General features: G+C 33.6%; 1 protein-coding gene across 2 annotated transcripts in view; it reads left to right on the top strand.

Moving 5' to 3' along the window:
- LOC107585662 (semaphorin-4D-like) overlaps positions 1–9,953 on the top strand; it is a 53,729-nt gene that overhangs the window by 7,208 nt on the left and 36,568 nt on the right. Inside the window, exon 2 of one of the 2 annotated variants that reach the window (XM_016272776.1) lies at positions 3,746–3,816. The exons of the other annotated variant lie outside the window; for it this stretch is intronic. The gene's annotated coding sequence lies outside the window, so the exon portion shown is untranslated. The remainder of the gene's footprint in view (positions 1–3,745; positions 3,817–9,953) is intronic. 2 annotated transcript variants of the gene reach the window in all.

The following is a 9,953-nucleotide window of genomic DNA, read 5'->3' as shown; positions in this document are numbered from 1 at the left end:
TTATGTCCCCACTGGATGCAACAAATGCCTCGTTTATAATGGGTTTTAATGTTTTTGTCTCGTCGCCTGGGCGGGACACGGCATCACAGTATGGTAAGGGCGTAAAATTTCCTTCTCACGCTTGAGGTATTCGGCCAATCACAACGCACTGGATAGCTGGCCAATCACAGCTCACCTCGCTTTTTCAGACCGATGAGCTTTGTAAAAATCGACGCGTTTCAAAAAGGCGGGGCATAGAGGAGAAACAATAATGTACAGTATGTGGAAAATAATGTGTTTTTTTTACTTTAAACCGCATAAACACATTTCATTACACCAAATACACAAAATAATGTTCTTTTTAGCAACATCATATGACCCCTTTAAAATTTGAAGGGGACTGAGCAATCCCCAGCGATTCTCGACTGAGAATCAGTAACAGAGAAGAGGGTCTTAGGTCTGTGTAAATTGTCACCAATAAACTCCGATAGATATTTGGACTTGGCGGCTTTATCAGCTCTCTGATACACATATAAGGAATCTCCACATTTCATATGAGACCTGTAACTTATCCTTGCACCATTTTCGCTCTGCTCTTCTGCAAGCCTTTCTGAGGAAGCGAGTTGAATCATTAAGCCATGGCTGGGGTTTAATAACAATATGTTTGGGTTTTAACGGAGCAATAAGATTCAGAGTAGACAAACATTTTTGATTAAAGCAATTAAAAGTCTGTTCACATCCTGCATAGGAGAGAACAGTTCAGGCAAAGGTGGATCAGTTATAGCATAAGAGGCCGCAAATCTCTCGCATGACTGAGTGGAGAAATAATTCAAACGAGTCACTGAAGGTGTAGCAACTACTGGATCGGGAAAATGAGAGGAAAAAAGTACCAGTCTGTGGTCAGAAAAACAGGTTTCACTGATTTCAATGTCCGATATTTGGAATCCATATGAAAGAAGTCCAACGTGTGACCATGAGGATGAGTAGGCTCTTGCACCCACTGCACAAAATCAAATGAATCAATAAGATTTTTAAATTCAGTTACGAGGGGTTTAGTGGGGCAACATAAATGGATATTAAAATCACCCAACACTAAGATGTAATCAAACCGTGGAATCAGTTTTCTAAATTCATTTAGAAAGGCATTGTTAATACGCGGTGGGCAATAGATTTTAACACCGAGAACTGGACGTACCAAATCTATTTGAAGAAGCTGTACCTCGAAGCTCGAGTAGACACCAGTCGTAATGGTACGTGTAATAAACTTTCATTTAAAAACAGCTGCAAGTCCTGAAAAGGTGCAATCCTGAGGAACAAGTTCAGAAAAGGGACTAAAGTCTCCCTCTTTAACCCAAGTTTCCGTCAAAAACATAAAATCCACATCCTTTGAAGTAAAAAAGTCGTGCAAGATAAAAGTTTTGTTGACCAGAGAGCGAACGTTAATTAATCCCTTCTGATCAGCGGGGACTCACAAGGCAAAGGATGGCCTCGGTTCAGTAGAGCCTTTTTTTAATGTTTTTTTTGTTATTTACTTATTTATTTTTATTTGTGTTTTATTTAAAATGTTTCTGTTTTTTGTCACCCTGAAGCAGTGCTATACAAATAAGTGTTATATAATTTTTTTCTTAATTAGAAAATTGTTTCTTGTAATTTATATATTTCATATTTATTTTCTATATTTATCTTGTTTATTACTATTTTTCTGTCTTTTTTAGGTGCCTACCTGTGAATTACTTTTATTTCATGTACAAAAGGAGTGATACTATTAATTTATTTAATTATTTACATATTTATTTTAATGAATTCTAAATGTATTTATTTGAAAATATTCTTTTTTTTTTATTTTCCACATTTATTTTCTATTCATTTTCTTGTTAATTCTTATTTTTCTCTATTATAAATGCCTTCCTGAGAAGCACTTTGTGCTGCATTTTATGTATGAAAGAAGCTATACAATTATAATTGGTAAATAAAATCAAACAAAATAAAATGTAGTAATAATAATAATAATTATTATTATTATTATTATTGTTGTTGTTGCAGCATATTAATGTAACTGAATTGATATAATCCTTTTGATGACTTAATTATGACTGTATATAAACTGTGATGTGCAGTTTGTTGGAAGAAGTAGCTTTTTAGTAGCTCTGATGCTAAGCTAATGAGGTCTGAGTTCATTACACCTAAATATCATCTCATATTTAAACCCCATTTTCCAAAACAAGTTTCTCAGTTTGTTGTGTTCCTCTACTGACCCATTGAGCCATCTGAGGTTAATGCTGATATATGCGACTCTTCTCAGACCGGACGGACAGACGTTTGTGAGGATGCATCACTCAAATGAAGCGCTGAATCAAATTTAGACTGACATCAGGAAGAAATTAGCATGCAGCATAATGGGTAATTGGGAAGGGGCCTGTGTGTTTGTGTGCGCTGGCATTACGTCCGCATGACTTGCTGTGATTGTCTCTGGTTGGTTTATTCACCCCTCGACTCAGTCCCGTTAACAGACGCTTGAGCGCTTTCTCTCTGACCTACATTAAAGTGTATTGCTGATTGTTTCTTCTGCAAAGGTTAATGATCTTGGTGATATTAACCAGAACCAGAACTAATCAAGAACACAGTAGAGATGTTATTAAGTCCCTAAAACAGGCAATTAAAGCCATTGATATAAAACCTCACCAATCTGCCCTCAGTGCCACATCCAGATCTTTCTGTACAGCTGCATTTATTTTCACTATAAAGGTTTAATTATTAACTCCAAGTCAAAACATACACACACACACACACACACACACACACACACACACACATACATACATACACACATATATATGTGTATATGTGTGTATATATATTGTTGTTGTTTTTTTTAAATGTATTTATTTATTTATGTAAAAATGCAATGTTTACTGTTTCTTCAGTAGATGAAGATGGATTACTGTTTATTGCTTTACAAATACATATGTCCTGATATGCTTATAATATCAGTACAATGGCAATAATAATCAACTTGCTAATAGTTTTAAAAAGCACTGTTAATATTTGATATATTTTAGATATTTCAACCTATGAAATATTTTAAATATATCGTCATATATATTGTAAATTGTAATATTAATATTATATAAATGATGAATGTGACATTTAGCTTTTTGTTTTTGTTTCAGTTGACAAACGGGACAATGCTATATTGTTTCTTAAGTAGATAAAGATGGATAACTGCTCTGAAAAAAATTATACTAATTTTTTTTTAAGGTAAGTGGTTGCAAACCATTTATTTTAGCTACATTTAAAAAAAAAATTTAAAGTTAGTCAACTAAATTTGTTTATTTAAATATAGCTAAAATAAATTGCTTGCAACCACTTGCCTTAAAAAAAAAAAAAAAAAAAAAAAAAAAATTAAATTTTTTGTCCACTTGAGTGTTTTATGACTGTTAAGATGTTATTAAGTCCCTAAAACAGGCAATTAAATTCTTTCAGTGTACATAATGGTTTGGAAATATAGTTTAGAATTGATATGATTTAATATCTGACCAATGCCAATAATATTTAGCATCATATCGGTTTAAAATAAGTTCTAGTATTTTATAGATTGTGCATCCCGAGAAATAAGCATCTGTGTTTATATGCTGTTATTCATATGCTCTCATGTGAGTTGTCTCTGTGTATTTCCACTACTTCTGTGTGATTTCACTCTTTAACATTCATCAGTCAGTGTGTGACTCCATGATAACCCTCTCCTCATCTCTGTGTCTCTCTTCAGCCGGCAGCTTTTGTAATTCTCTCTGAAGGACGGATCTTCAGGTGTAGTCGAGCGTCGTGGGAGAGTTACAGGTCAGAAATCCCTCCTCTGTCCCGTGTGCTTTGGGGCTTTCGCTCGCTCTCATTGGCTGAGCTGCATGAACCTGACGAACGGACCCTCCTGTCGCTTTAAACCTGCTGCATGTTTCTTTGTCCTCATTTTGATCTTCTGCTTGAGTTGGAAATCCTGCTTGTCCACCCCAAGTTTTTTTTTTCTCCTGGGTTGTGTTGAGATTTCTTTCCCTCACTTTTCCTGCAGTTTACCTTCTTTTCTTCATTTGCAAAAGTCCACAGAGTGTGTTTGTTTAATCTTTTCTGTCTGGCTTCATGGTTCTTTGCCTTTTATTCCGTGATGTGTGTTTGAGTTTGTTTTTGTGAGGCCTCAGTTTCCTCTGTCTCTCTCTCCTCTCATATATCCTGCTTGTGCTTGATCACTCTAATAAAGTGACATTATTATGTTATTGATGAGTTAACCAATACTATGCTAACAGCGATGTTATTTTAGTATCAGTAATTTCCTTATTTTGAATGTTTTTATTTTTATAATTTCCTTTTATAATAATTTTTCTTTCATTTTAATTTTGGTAGAATTTTTACTAATTGTGTTTTCTCAAATGTTTATAATGTTTATTTATTTCAGTTTGAGTTATTTTAGTACATTAAGTTAAACTTAATGAAAATAAAAAAAATTTTGCTTTGACAAACAGCGGACAAAGTAATTTTTTTTAATTTATTTTGGCTAATTTTTTTCTTCATGTACAATTTTTTTTCTTTTACTATAATAGCTATTTATTTATAATTTAATTTAATTATGGTTTATTTTAATTATTTTATTTACTTTTATTGTTATTTAATTTATTTATATTTAATTCTCTGCGTTCAGCATTTATATTTAATTTATTTATATTTATTTTAATTAAATATAAATTTATTTTTTATATATATATATATATATATTTATATATATATAATTTTTATGAAATATTCATATTTATCTAGTTAATTTTATTTTATTGTTTATTTTAATTATTTTACTTACTTTTGTTTATTTATTTATATGCATTTATTTTATTTATCTTTTATTTACATCTTTTAAAGAACATATGAGTTGTATTGCCCATGCAAAACTCATCGCCACAATGATAGGGTGTTCTGAATGGTTGCTAGGTGATTGCAAGTTTTTTTTTTTTTTTTCCCGTCTAGCATGAAAAGATTCCTTCACCCTCATGATCTTCTGGTCTCTAGATATGGCTTAAGTCCTTCAATGTACTTGTACAGTGTACTGTGAGATTTTTTTTTTATATCTGTTTTTTTGGTCCAGCAGCTGAAATCACTTAAAGAAAAGCACCAGCTCACCTCAGCTCAACATAATCAGCAGGTTTGGATTGTAGTCTCTCGCCCAGTTCATGTTCTGGATCTGAGTTGAGAGAGATTTGCAGCGCATTCTTCAGTGGAACTCGATCCAGAGTCCAGAGATGTGCTGAGAGCCGTTGTGTTCATCGGAGCGAGCTGTAATCCTCATGCGATAGTTTATTGTTAGTGAGACGTCAGTATTTAAACTGACGAGCAGTTCTTGGCCAGAATTCATTGCATTGTGGGTCGTCAGAAGTCTGGAATGAAACGTATCAGTGTCTGGCTGTCAAAATGAGCATTTACTCTCATGTTTGCCAAGTCCCAGTCGAACACTGCGGAGGTGCTGGAAGAGCCGGAGGATGCTGGGAGTTTTCACAAAAGAGCCCAGAAGGGCTTTTTGTCCATCCTGAACCTTAAATCCGAGCGTGAAATCGCTGCCATGCTAAAGATGGTGCCGCGTTACAATACTGAGCATGGAGTGTGACAGTGAAGAGCGTCATGGGGTTTTACTCTTGTTTTAAAGACTCGTCAGGGTAGAAAAAGGCACCGTGATTAACAGGAAACAGACTGATGTATCATACAATAAAACCGCTGTGTTTGTGGAGCTGCTTCACCGCGGCCCACCGTGAGCGGATTTATTCACTGTCAGCTCTCTGTGAGACCGTTTTTCTTTTGAGACTTTTTCTTTAATTATCTGCAATGGTGTTTGAGTTCATTTTAAGTCTTCGTAATTTAAAACGGGTCATTCTAAACATTTGTGGCATTTATGTTTTTCCATATGTAATGTTGTTAGGGTTTCTTGCATTAATAACAACATAAATAACAGTCAATTTAAATAGCAATTCATTTAGTTTTTGTGACCATTTTTTGTCTTCATTGACACTTTGAATTAGACTATTTATATATAAATATACATGTAGTATTATTATTATTATTATTATATCCAACCTTATTTAAATGCATATGAAAATAAGAAACAATATTTTATATATATATATATATATATATATATATATATATATATATATATATATATATATATATATATATATATATATATATAACATATATATATATATATATATACACACACACATATATATACACATATATATATTAGGGGTGTAACAATACACGTATTCGTATTGAACCGTTCGGTACGAGGCTTTTGGTTCGGTAAGCGTTACAAACCGAACGATTCGATTCATTAAACTAATCCGATTACATTTGGAAAATAAAACCGCATAAAGTGTGTGAAATATTATGTTCTCAGTGCCACTGCGCTCAATAAGGCAGCCCAAACCACGTAACGGGCAACGTGCTGTCTGCCCCGTGGCGTAATGTTAGCGGACGGGCACGCAGGACACGCACTGCGAAAGGCCCCGCAATAACCTCCCCTTGCTGAGTTGCGTCTAAAGACAATGATCTTGTATCGACAATAGCCAGAGATATTGTAAAAAACATAAATTGTTGGCAATATTAAGATATTTGGCATAGGCCTGGGCGATAAAACGGTATCGATGTTTATCGACGGTACGCCTTCTTTGATAACGATAGAAAAAATGTTCGATATAGCGCACGATATAGGCACGTACTATGAGTGACGCAGACAGCACACACAAACACGAACACATGCTGAAATGAGTGCTGTGCCTGCCTGTGATGAGGAGATTGTGAATAAAAAATTTATATTAGTCGAATTTAAAATTAACCTTTGCATTTGAATGTTAAGTGTGCGTCTGGGAGCGTCATGAGTGGCGTGCGAGATGCGGTGATGATGTATGTGATGTTGCATTTTAATGTTTTGTTAGTCTAGCCCACGAGATGCGCCGCTGTTGTGTTATGCATTCAAAATATTAGAGAAATATAGAAGCTCAATGCAGAGAAGATCTTGATTAGGTGAAAACCGAAACCAAGCCATTCACACAGAACGCATATTCAGAGCATTTTTTTAGACGGACAAATATGACTACTGCACTCACGTCTCATGAAAGACATGTAGCCTTGCAAAGTTAAAACAGTTTAAACTTTTAGAAAACACGTCGCGAATTTGTGGAGGTTTATTCCTTTTCACTGCGTCTCGTATGTTTTTAAATGCAATCTGAGTGAATGGCGCTTCGGCTCTTTGTATTAAGCAATGCATAAATACATGATGCTGTTTTGTTCATAATTGTTTATGCAATTTACGAAATTATATTTGATTTAGACGTAATGCACGTTTTTATAGTTACTTCCTTGCGTTGACAATTTAAATGCGCTGCATTATTTTGCTCATTGCGCCCTCCTGTGGCCTCGGGAGACAATTAGACCTATACAATAAAGACCTATTTAATCTGCATATAAAACATTAGAAATTAGATATTTGTTTAATTTTTATTGTGTTTGATTGTTAAAACTAAAAATATTTGTTGTTTGTCTCAAATTTTATTAATTATAAATACAGTGGTTAAATGTAAAAAAAAAATCTATTGCTTTTTGTTTTAAAAAAGATTATAAAAATGTCAATAATTATTGATACCGAACGATATGAAATATTATATCGTTGGTAAATTTTTTAGCTATATCGCCCAGCCCTTTTGGCATTTCCAATTAATGTAGGCCTGTTCTTATTTTTATTAGGCCTATTATTATTATTATTATTATTATGAAGTTACTTTTATTATTAAATTAAAATTACAATTAATTTGCCCCACAATAATTACCAAATAACTGACGTGCTACGAGGATAACAAAAGATTAGGCTTTATTTTTACTCAATTAAAATGTTTTAAAAAAGGTATTTTAAAACAGGTCTATACAATGAATTATATGATTAAAATATTAACACTTCAGTCATCAATAAAAATCAATGAAATAAAAAGCTTTTATTTCAAGCACCGACTTTCAAAAACAACCTGTTTAACACGAAATATGTTTTTTTCTCATTTGTTTTCACTATGTAATATTAGAAATATTAAGGGAATAAATAAAAACAGTTAGCTATATACCGTTATCAGCAAAGTAGATTAGTCTCGTCGTCTCTGAGAGAATATGCGGTGTCAGATGCAGAAAGCTCCGTCATTCCGTTTTTGTTCACCGGCATAACTCTTGCGCAAAGTTTGCACACTGCTTGTGTGATATATCCATTGGCCCGCCTTCATGGTTTAAAACAGAAATATTTCCAACATTGCGACATAACCAATTACCCCCGTACCGAACAAACCGTGACACCACTGTGTTGAACCGAACCGTGAATTTTGTGAACCGTTACACCCCATTATTTGTCATATACTGTATATACAGTATATATATTGTAATATGTTAATGTTTTTAAATAAATAATGTATAAATACATTTTAAATATAATAACATATAATGCATTGAAGTCTATTGAATTGTGACGTATCACAATGTGCATCGTTTAGTTTTTTTACCTGCAGTAATTACTGTAGTTAATTTTCAGTAAATTTCTGTGTGGATTGGATAGAGAGTTGTGAATGTGAGATTATGTCACAGTAAATGAGGCTCTTTTGTTATAAAACGGCAAGAAAATCCCTGTTTTGCACGACAGATAGATACTGAATCCAGAAATGTTGACAGAAACCGAATCTTTAAGCTGGTTTCAGTTTTTGTCAGTTTGTTTTATTGCTGTTCATCTGAAACTCTGCTCGTGTCGTGAGGAAGGATGGGCCGTAATATAAGCCACCCCTAAACCTGATCGCCCACTGTGTGTGAGATTTATTTATATTCAGAAAGAAACGGAAGATTCCTGCTTGTGTGCGCGCACACACACACACACCCACACACAGTGTTAATGATCCCCACGATGGCACACACTCGACCACACACACACATGATGACCACCACTCACTGAAAACAATCCAGTCTCATCAAGGTTAAAGGCTTTCTCACAGCACCTGCGTTTGGACATCACAGTCCAGACTCCTGCCTCTGATCTCTGCGCCAGGGAATATTTATAGCCTGTGAATATCTAAGATCGGTTCCTCCCTTATTCTCACTGTGCTCTGTTTTACAGATAGTGTTCCTCTTCTGAAGAACTTTCATGCAGTATTTCAGTCATTGGTAGCTCCTGAACAGTCAAAATCATGTAGATTAGACTCCAGTCAGCTGATCAAAACACAAAAACCCTAATTTCCCCACTTAGTCACACTTCATATCTGAATATCATTGCATTAGAAGCCAAAATGACTGCTTCTCTCTCATGGCATCATAACAATTTCAAGTTTTTAAAATGAACTTAAGTTCTGCTGAATAAAATGTTAATGTAATGTTTTATAACATCATCGGAACTGAAAGATTATTTTATAGCGTATGAACTTTAAGATTCTTTTGTGGAATCATATGAAGTTTAAGGTTCTTTTATAGCATCATGAGAACTTTTTGAAATTGCATTATGACATCAGAGGAACTTAAAAGTTATCTTGTAGTATCATATGAATTTATTAATGATATCATAGGATCTTAAAGATTATTTTATGGAAATATAGGAATTTAAAGGTTCTTTTATGGAATTTTAGAAATGTAAAGGTTCATTTATGACATCTTAGGAGCTCAAAGGTTATTTTATGGAATTTTAGGATCTTAAAGGTTCTTTTATGGTATTTTAGAAACTAAAGGTTCTTTTATGGAATTTTAGAAACTTAAAGGTTCTTTTATGGAATTTTAGAAACTAAAGGTTCTTTTATGGAATTTTAGAAATGTAAAGGTTCATTTATGACATCTTAGGAGCTCAAAGGTTATTTTATGGAATTTTAGGATCTTAAAGGTTCTTTTATGGTATTTTAGAAACTAAAGGTTCTTTTATGGAATTTTAGAAA

This window comes from Sinocyclocheilus grahami, unplaced genomic scaffold, assembly GCF_001515645.1.
Source record: "Sinocyclocheilus grahami isolate Dianchi unplaced genomic scaffold, SAMN03320097.WGS_v1.1 scaffold73.1, whole genome shotgun sequence".
Lineage (NCBI taxonomy): Eukaryota > Metazoa > Chordata > Actinopteri > Cypriniformes > Cyprinidae > Sinocyclocheilus > Sinocyclocheilus grahami.
This window is presented reverse-complemented; position numbering and strand designations above follow the sequence as displayed.